General features: G+C 42.1%; 1 long non-coding RNA gene across 1 annotated transcript; it reads left to right on the top strand.

The window, feature by feature from the left end:
* The first annotated feature begins 532 nt into the window (after nucleotides 1-532).
* LOC123648846 lies at nucleotides 533-7,870 on the top strand. The gene is made up of 3 exons (XR_006738801.1): nucleotides 533-798; nucleotides 4,982-6,629; nucleotides 6,983-7,870. It is a non-coding gene; the product is annotated as an uncharacterized LOC123648846 (long non-coding RNA).
* Nucleotides 7,871-9,248: the final 1,378 nt, after the last annotated feature.

Genomic DNA, 9,248 nt, shown 5'->3' with positions numbered 1-9,248 from the left:
ATCTTCAAATTATTTTGATAACATAATGAAATTTCATGAAAATTATTTCTATAATCCCTAAGTCATATGAAGAATATTTCTTAACTTCAGCAACCAGAATTTATTTGATCTAGATAAACAACTGGCATTTGAAAACAGAGGATTTACATGGGGAGATTCAGAACCAGGAGCCATAAAGCGGGCGGGGAGGGGTGACCTGTCCACGGCTCCAGCGCCGCTTCCTGGACGCCGCGACGGAGGCTCCTTCAGCCCGCCGGGCCCTCGTCCTCCGCTCCGAGGAACCGCGGACGAAGCCCGTGGCTGGCGCCCTGGAGAGGGCGGGCCGGAGCCTGACTCGGACGCGCCTGGCCTGGCCCCAGAGGGCTCCCGCCAGAGGGACGCCCCGCCAGGCGAGGGTCGCCGTCATTGCGACAGCGACTGGCGCATGCGCAGTTGTAAGGTCGGCCCGCGCTCGGGGCAAAGCTGCCAGGCTGCTCCTTCGGAGGGTGTGGCGGTTCCGCGGCGCCATCTGGGGATCGGGAGGTCGGGTCAGGCCCCGGCGGCGGCGGCGGCGGGGATGAAGGGCGAGACTGCGCTGGCTGGGGTGCCCGCGAGGGCGAAGGAGGCTGTGCGGGACCCGGACCGGGACCGGGACCGGGACCACGGCCTAGGGGCACAGCCTCCCCGTCCTGTTCTCGGGACCCCTAGGAGCAGCCGGCCTCGGGGCGAGAGGCGAACATTCGGATCCTCCCCCTGGGATCTGAGCTGGCGTGAAACGCGGGGGACAGGGTGGGGGCCGCGGCGGCGGGGTGAAGTCTGGTGAGTGGGGACGGGGCCTGCGGGGCACAGGCAGTGACCTGAGGCCCCGAGGGAAGGTGCCAGGTAACAAAGTGTTTGCCGACTTAGGTGTCCCGTGCCTCCATGGGACCCGGGCCCACCAGGTGCCGCTCGCGTCTCAATGGCCAGCAGCTGCTGCCTGTGTCCCCACTGCTCTTCCGGGTAGGGGAGCCGCGCGAGTCCCAAGGACAGCCAATGCGACCAGAGGGGTGCCTGGCTAAGACCTGACATGCCAGTAGGGCGACGGCAGGGAGAGGGTTTTTAATTGATCTTTCTTCTCATGCATTGGACATAAGACTGCATAAAGCCATTGGTGACCCTTAGCTTGTTGTGTAAGCTGATGGGAAACGTGTGGAATCTCTTTTAAATGCGAAATTAATATTGTAATAAGTCTTATGGAAGTAGGTGGGTACATGTTGCCATGAGAACATATAACAGTCAGATTATGCGTTTTCATGGGGTCCTAGATTTGATGAGGAAGGTGACAGCGGGCAGAGTTCAGTGGTAACAAAGGGCGTACTTACCTAAATGAGAGGATGAACACGTTCAAAGCAGGAAATTAAATTCTGGGATGGATGAGCCCATGGTTCTAGGAGAAGAGGCATCCTTTACGCAGAAAACCGAGGTAAGGGTATAAAGTAGGGAAACACCAGGAAATGTAGGAGCTTATCACCGTGCTAAGAATTTTGATCATGATTCAACAACATTAAAAATTATTGAAGGTTGATGCAGAAAAATGGGTATGATGACTAGATTTTATTTCAGAAATGTCTTTTTTTTTCAGGGTAGGGAATAGACAGGAAGGCTAGAGGTACAATTTTTAGGGAGAAATTAGGAGGAATACACTGGGGGACATACTTTAGCTGAATAAATAGGTCTAAATAATCACTCCATGCTTAATGATGTACTATGCAGTGTTTGCCTTCAAATTTAGAAATTCTATTGAATTCTTAGTCATTATGTAAACCTAACAGAGTGTAATCCATTTAATGGAAGTAGTCCCAGTGAAAGAGAGAAGCCCAGTGTAGTATCTTTAGTACCTCTTGATGTTAATTTATTCTTTCATTTCCTTTAATTTGTCTCAAGGTGGAGAAAAATAACAGATACTTAGACTATCTGCTCTGGAGTCAGATTGTCTCCATTTACGTGACACCTCTATCACCTAGCAGCTTCAATGATCTCAAAAAATTTTTTTAAATCTCCTGGGGCATATCTTTTATGGTAATATGGCCGTGATAATGGTATCTATGGTATAGAGTAACTCTCAGCATTACAAAGATCATACATCTAGAAACCTTGAGACAGATTGTGGATTCTTTAGTACTGGTGCTGTTTTACAGTTATTTAATCTGTAAAATAGAATATGACTTTATTTTTATGTACGGGACCCTGTGAAACCAAAATGGAACTAGTGTCTCTACTTAGTTTTGACTCACTTCTTTCCATGAAAAAAATAAAGTCACTCATTTATTTTTCCCTTCTTTTTTATTTAAATATATTTAGCAGGTACAGTGTCTTTTTGATACACAGTTGAATTGCATAGTGGAGAACCTAGGCTTTTAATATATTATACTTGTCACCTGAATAATGTACTTTGTACCTGGCAGACTCATTTAAATGATCATGTAGACAATAAAAAATCATCAGATTAAACATTCTCCTCTCATTTGCTGTAGTTCTATGGACTTAGCCAGTGTCTGCTGCTACCTAATCAAAATATGTTTAAATGTCATCAATATCATGTGACCCAAAATCATTAACTTATCCATGTAGAGTAACGAAAGGATTTTGTGACACTAGGTTCAGCTCCATTTTCACTATTTTCTGCTAATTTGTGCTGCTTGTTTGTGTTTCATCTAAACTCCCAACGCAGAGGGGTAATTCTTAGGCTGGTATTTTATTTTTAAATGGCTCATTGTCATTTAGGAAGACATGTTTAGATAAGCTCATGAACATGATAATTGGTCTTTGTTCAAAATGGCTACGGGCTAAATTTATGAACCTGGGTGGAATGTGTATCTATTTCCCTTGATATACAGGCCCCAACATCAGAGATGATCATAAGTTCAGTAACAAATAATAGTTACCTGGTCCATGATTCTTACACTAGAGTCAATGGCCCAACATTATGTTGGACTCTAAAATCCTTATCATAACTCCAAGTTGGCCAGGCATGGCGGCTCACACCTGGAATCCTAACACTCTCAGAGGCCGAAGTGGGCAGATCATTTGAACTCAGGAGTTTGAGACCAGCCTGAGCAAGAGCGAGACCCCATCTCTACTAAAAATAGAAAGAAATTAGCTGGACAACTAAAACTATATAGAAAAAATTAGCCGGGCATGGTGGCGCATGCCTGTAGTCCCAGCTACTCGGGAGGCTGAGGCAGGAGGATCACTTAAGCCCAGGAGTTTAAGGTTGCTGTGAGCTAGGTTGATGCCAGGGCACTCTAGCCAAGGCAACAGAGCGAGGCTGTCTCAAAAAAAAAAATAATAATAATAATAATAACTCCAAGTAAAGCCCCCACTGTATATAGACATATACCAAACGACATCTGCCACTTGCTCCTCCCAATAAACAGAGAAAAGCCTCCCTCCACTGCCTCTGAAATGTCACTGGGGACTGCTCCAGTGCACAGTGCTGTCACCAGGACTGCATGTCCTGCTAGGGGATGTGTGTCATGCTTCCTCAAAGGGAGTGGCCCCAACCCACTCCTGGGGTCTCCTGAGCCCTCTAAAACTTGTCAGCCTAGTGCTGCTGCCATCCGAGATGGTTCTGGCGCAGCTGCTACGTCCACGGAGTGAGGAACCTGCTCTGCCCCCTGTGCCGCTCTCTCAGCTTTCCCAAAGCTCTGCTTCTCTGTGCTCTCAGGGCCTCATGGAGACATTGTGTTAAAACAAAATAACAATTATGGCATCAACTAAAACTCATTGAAAGGTTTTATACATAACCCCTCTCACCTTAGACATCAGGCAATATTCTATGACTCTTGGCCCAGAGACATATGTGATGTTTGCAAAGTTGTCTCTGCTTTATCTGACTTTTGAATCATATTCAGATTCAGGGTTTTTTTGCCCAGCAAATATATCCCCATAAGGTTCAATTTGTATTGAATTCAGCACTGACACCAAATTAATCCCAATCTGAAAACCACTTCACATCAACTTACTTACACTTCCAATAATTCTTCCTCAATCATTTTTTAGCATTGAATTAATACTTGTATGGATTAAAAGAAAACTTGGATGTATTAGAAAAAACATCTACCTGGAAGAATAAAAATCATTTAACTATAGTTTAAACAATTTAAGTTAGTCATATGAAAAATTTCCTGACAAAGAAAAGTTGTTTCATCATCATCATTTTACATTTATCAAAAGTGTCCCACATACAAGAAATAATACTTTATAACAATGATACATAGGTAAGTAAAATGGAAATATCCCTTTTCCCCATGTGTCTAATATATATATTTTTTTTATTTCAGCTCATCATGGGGGTACATAAGTTCAGGTCATATACATTGTCCATGTCCCACCCATCCCCCCGAGTCAGAGTCCCAAGCGCATACATTCTCATTCTCCAGACAGTGCACCTGGCACTCATCATGTAGTCATACCTCCATCCCCTCCCCCCCCCCCCACCTCCCCGGGTCTGCACCTTCAAGCATGACCATGTGTCTAATATTAAAACACAAACGGCACATATTAAGCAAATAAGATCTTGAAGAACTAGCAAAAGAAATGAGAGCAAAATGGTTGAGAGAGGGCAGGTCATGATGAACCTCTCAGCCTACATTTAGAATTTTGATATTTATCCTCTAAGTGGTGAAAAGAACTGAAGGAGTGTGAATGCAGGGAGGTTTAACAATATGATCGTAAGATTTGGGTTTTAAAGAGACTGCATTACAGAATCCATTGGTGTGTGCAAGAGAGGACATGGGAGATCAGCAAACAGCTTCCCAGTAGTTGAGCAAGACTGAGAAGAGCGGTGGGGGTGGTGGGGACATCTAGGACCAGTAGCCCTTTCAGTCTTTGAGCCTCAAACTCCAGAAGTCTGACCAAGTTGGTCACTGATAGCCTATAAATCATATAGACTCAAAGGCTGGGATGAAATTTCTTCGAAATTCAGAAAATAACATTTTTTCACCTCTTTTTTTCTTTTTAGACAAACTCGATGAAGAACTTGGTAAGTTCTGTGTTTCTCTTCTATGGTAAATTGAAAGTACAGCCTGTGTCCTCTCAGAACACTTAACTCCCTGTGATTGGTTGCAGATCGAAGAAAATTCCTAGGAGTAGAGGGTAAGTGAAGTCAAGATTCTCATCTTTGACATGGCATATGCCACTGCCTGTAACAGATCCTACCCTGCCAAGTGACTGAACTAAACTTAAATGTCTCCATCTATTTGTAGATCTGATTGAAGCTTAAAGATCTGCAAGTAAATGCAAAGTGAATAATGTGTATGTAGTTGAGAATGACTTTACACTTGTCACCTAATCTCTCTGGGATTCTACTGTGAAAGAAAAAGATTTTGCCCAAATAATCTACAAAACAATTTTGAACTCAGAAAATCATTTGATTCTGGATACATGGACCTAATGTTAAATAAGAACCAAGTCAAAAAATAGGGGAAATAGTTTTAGAAAAGACTGTCTTAATGCACAAGGTTTACAAAGAACAGATACACTACAATAACCTTACTCTAAAATGCAGGTTTTAAATCAGTCAGAAATAAGTTTTTACTCTAATTCTAATCCTACCAATACCACAACTACAAGATTCTCCAGAAAAAGATTGATAAGATATGGAATTTGTTTTCTGTTCTCTTTCCTCTCCTCTTGAAATTTCAAGTCTTCCACATCTATTAGATTATTATTATCTATATAAACATGTGATGATATTTCTCCTATCAAGAAAAAAAAGTAAGGAATAGCAAACTCTCTTGATCTAATTTCTCCATCTGGCTGCTATCTTATTTCTCTTTCCTTTACAGGGAAACCTCACTAGATAGTTGTGAATCCTCATTCTCTTTAATTTTTACCTTCCCATTTCTCTCCATCTCATCCACATAACGGTCCTGCACCCCTCCTGCCTTGTTGCCTTTCTAACAGTATCTCCTTCCTCTCCCCACTCTTACTCTCCTTCCCCTGCACTGCCTGGTTACCTGCGCTTTGAACATACTGAACGTGCTCCTGACTCCGTGCTTTGCACGTGGCATTGTCTGCCTGACATTTCTCTATCCCTCTGTACTTTTCGCTCTATACATGGTGGTTGTGATGTTCCTAGTGCAAATAGTGAGGACATATTTGAGATGGGGACCATTGTTAAAGATGTTTCATAAGGAAGTGGCTGTGCCCTTGGAACCTCTGATGTGCTGTGGATCAGTTTCACAGATGAAATGATGTGATGTTTTCCTGCAAGAAAAGAACTTCAGACTTGTGAGTGGAATGACGTAATGGGCAATGACATAGAGATGATGTTTATTTTATCTCTGTATTTAAGAAATGGACCCTTGAATGTGATCTGCTTTGTTCATCATCCCTGCTTTGACCCCTCTTAGAGGTTGAAAAGTCTTATCTTAAGGCCTATAATTAATTGATCTTTCTTCTTCTGCAGTGGACATAAGACTGGATAAAGCCACTGCTCACCCTCACCTTGCTGTGTCAGCTGACGGGAAACTTGTGGAATCCCTTTTATATGAGTGAGATGTTCCTGACCACCCTGAACGATTTGATACTCTGTGGGCCGTGCTGGGTCAGAACAGCATCTCTGGCAGTAGGCATTATTGGGAAGTCCAAGCAGCATGGAAGACTAGGTGAGAAATAGGACTGTGTTTGGATTCAGTTAAGTGGGAAGGACGTCATATGTTTACTTCTCCTAGGACTGGTTTCTGAGTCCTTTCTCTGGAGAATGATGTGTGCAAGGCCCTTTCCATGCCCCCTTATTATCTTAACATCCCTAAGCCCCCTTTGACAGTGGGTGTTTTTTGAGTATGAGAAAGCGTTGATTTCTCTCTACAATGTGGAAGAATTAACTATTCTCTATACTTTCAAAAGCAAATCCACCGGGCCTCTGAAGCCATATTTCTGCCCTGGATCTTTGATTCCAGGAAACGAAACTGGCTTTAACATCCCTAATGTGTTAGCAATACATTTTCTCCCTTTTTAGGGCACAGCTGGGATACATTCCACAGGAGTCATCCTCATGGACCACAGTACCATGTAGCCATTTCCCAACCAGGACACTGGTAGGCTGGGGGTGTCAGAATCTGCCAAGGAGGCCCCAGTCTCCTTCCCAGTCTAGTGGGCAACTAAGAATGATCCCTCCCATTGGACCATTGCCATCGCTCTTCCCAACAACCCGTCCTCCCCTTAACACATTTTCCTTTTTGCCTTTTAGGTCTAAGAAATGCAAACTCTCTTATCCTTCTTAGATTTGAGCTGAGATTTTGACACTAGCCCTCAACAAATCACTGTTAAGCATTTCTCAGCACGCCTTAACCAGATTAATACTGTGTTTCCATTTCACCATTAATGTGTGGGCTCTTCAAGACTAGAAAGCAAGCGGTGCTCATTTGCATAACCATTTCTGTGCCAAAATCATTGCCATGAGCACTGGATAGCTTTGAATTGAGTAAAATTGAATCCTACGAACAACCAGACTACCATATTCTCTCAAAGTCATTTTTATACAGCAACTATCATTGTACATAGGCCCTTCCCCAATTTCTTTATTTTGTTTATTTTATTTTAATTTAAAAATATTTAATTGACAAATAAAGATTATATATATTCAAGATACAGAACATGATTTTATATATATATTAATATGTATACACACACATGTAGTATACTGATTACCACAACCAAATTAATTAAGGTACATCACCACCTATGCTGCATACTAGATCCCCAGAATGTGTTCATCTTATAATTTAAAGTTTGTGCCCTTTGACCAATATCTCCCCATCCTCCCTCCCCTAGTTCCTGGTAACCACTGTTCTATTCTCTGAGTTCAATTTTTTTTAGATTTTTTTTAGATTCTGAATATAAGTGATAACCTGAGTTTCCTTTAGCAGGTTAAAAGCTACAGTCATGGCTGGGTGCGGTGGCTCACGCCTGTAATCCTAGCACTCTGGGATGCTGAGGTGGGAGGATCGCTCGAGGTCAGGAGTTCAAGACCAGCCTGAGCAAGAGCGAGACCCTGTCTCTACTAAAAAATAGAAAGAAATTAACCGGACAACTAAAAATATATATAGAAAAAATTAGCCGAGCTTGGTGGTGCATGCCTGTAGTCCCAGCTACTCGGAAGGCTGAGGCAGGAGGATCTCTGGATCCCAGGAGTTTGAGGTTGCTGTGAGCTAGGCTGACGCCACGGCACTCTAGCCCTAGGCAACAGAGTCAGACTCTGTCTCAAAAAAAAAAAAAAAAAAGCTACAGTCATGTTGCCTGAGATTTCTCAGTTCAAGGAAATCCCCAGCCTTGAGGAAGCACATGGCTGTAAGCTGTGCATCTGATGTATAACACATGCTATAAGCCTCCAGAATCCATGCTATTAAGCATACAGGAACCTACATACCCACCCACAGTCTAACTAAAATTACAGAAAAAAAATCTAAATTTGGTAAGATGCTATATTTCACGTTAATGTTTTTAACACACACACACACAAACTAAAGGGACACGGGGAAACTCTTGAAGGTGTTGGATATGTCTATTACCTTGATTGTTGTGATATTGTCACAGGTATTTTCATATACCCAAACTCATCATATGGTACACATTATATATGTGCATTTCTTTATGTATGAATCATACCTCAATAAAGCTATTTATTTATTTATAAATATTCTTAAATTGAGGAAAACCACATCACACCAATTAGTATTGGTACTACAAAACAATAAATCCACCTTTGATTTACTTCTACTCCTGGGAAGTTCTCACATTTTCCTTTCGCCACTACTCAGCATTTTGTGGATTCTTGTATTTTTCTGAGGATTTTAGCCATGTGCATTAAAAGTGTTTAGAATGTACAGTGTTTTCCCCAAAACACAAATATGAACAGTGTCCACATGAAGAAAATATTTCACACAAAATTTTTGGTGGCATCAACAGCATCTCATAACAAATCCCAAGTTTCTTCATCAGGAACACTCCCCCTCAATTATGCCATATGGCAATTATATAAGTTGTAAAATGTGATTATTTAAAAATGTACTAGACATTTAATTTTATGTTTTGCCCAAATACCTGAAATGACCATACTAGACTACAGAGAATAGTACTTATACATGGTCAGAATTTCTGTTGTTTTGCACAGTGAAGCTAATATTGGTAGAATTATTTACCTAAATTCACATATTTTGGTTCCAATCACCATGTTGCCTAAATTAGCACTTCGCTGACCCAGTAAAAATGACCTCAGTTTGTAT

This window comes from Lemur catta, chromosome 13 (genome assembly GCF_020740605.2).
Source record: "Lemur catta isolate mLemCat1 chromosome 13, mLemCat1.pri, whole genome shotgun sequence".
Taxonomy (NCBI): domain Eukaryota; kingdom Metazoa; phylum Chordata; class Mammalia; order Primates; family Lemuridae; genus Lemur; species Lemur catta.
The sequence above is the reverse complement of the archived record's forward strand: the minus strand, read 5'-3'. Positions and strand labels throughout refer to the sequence as shown.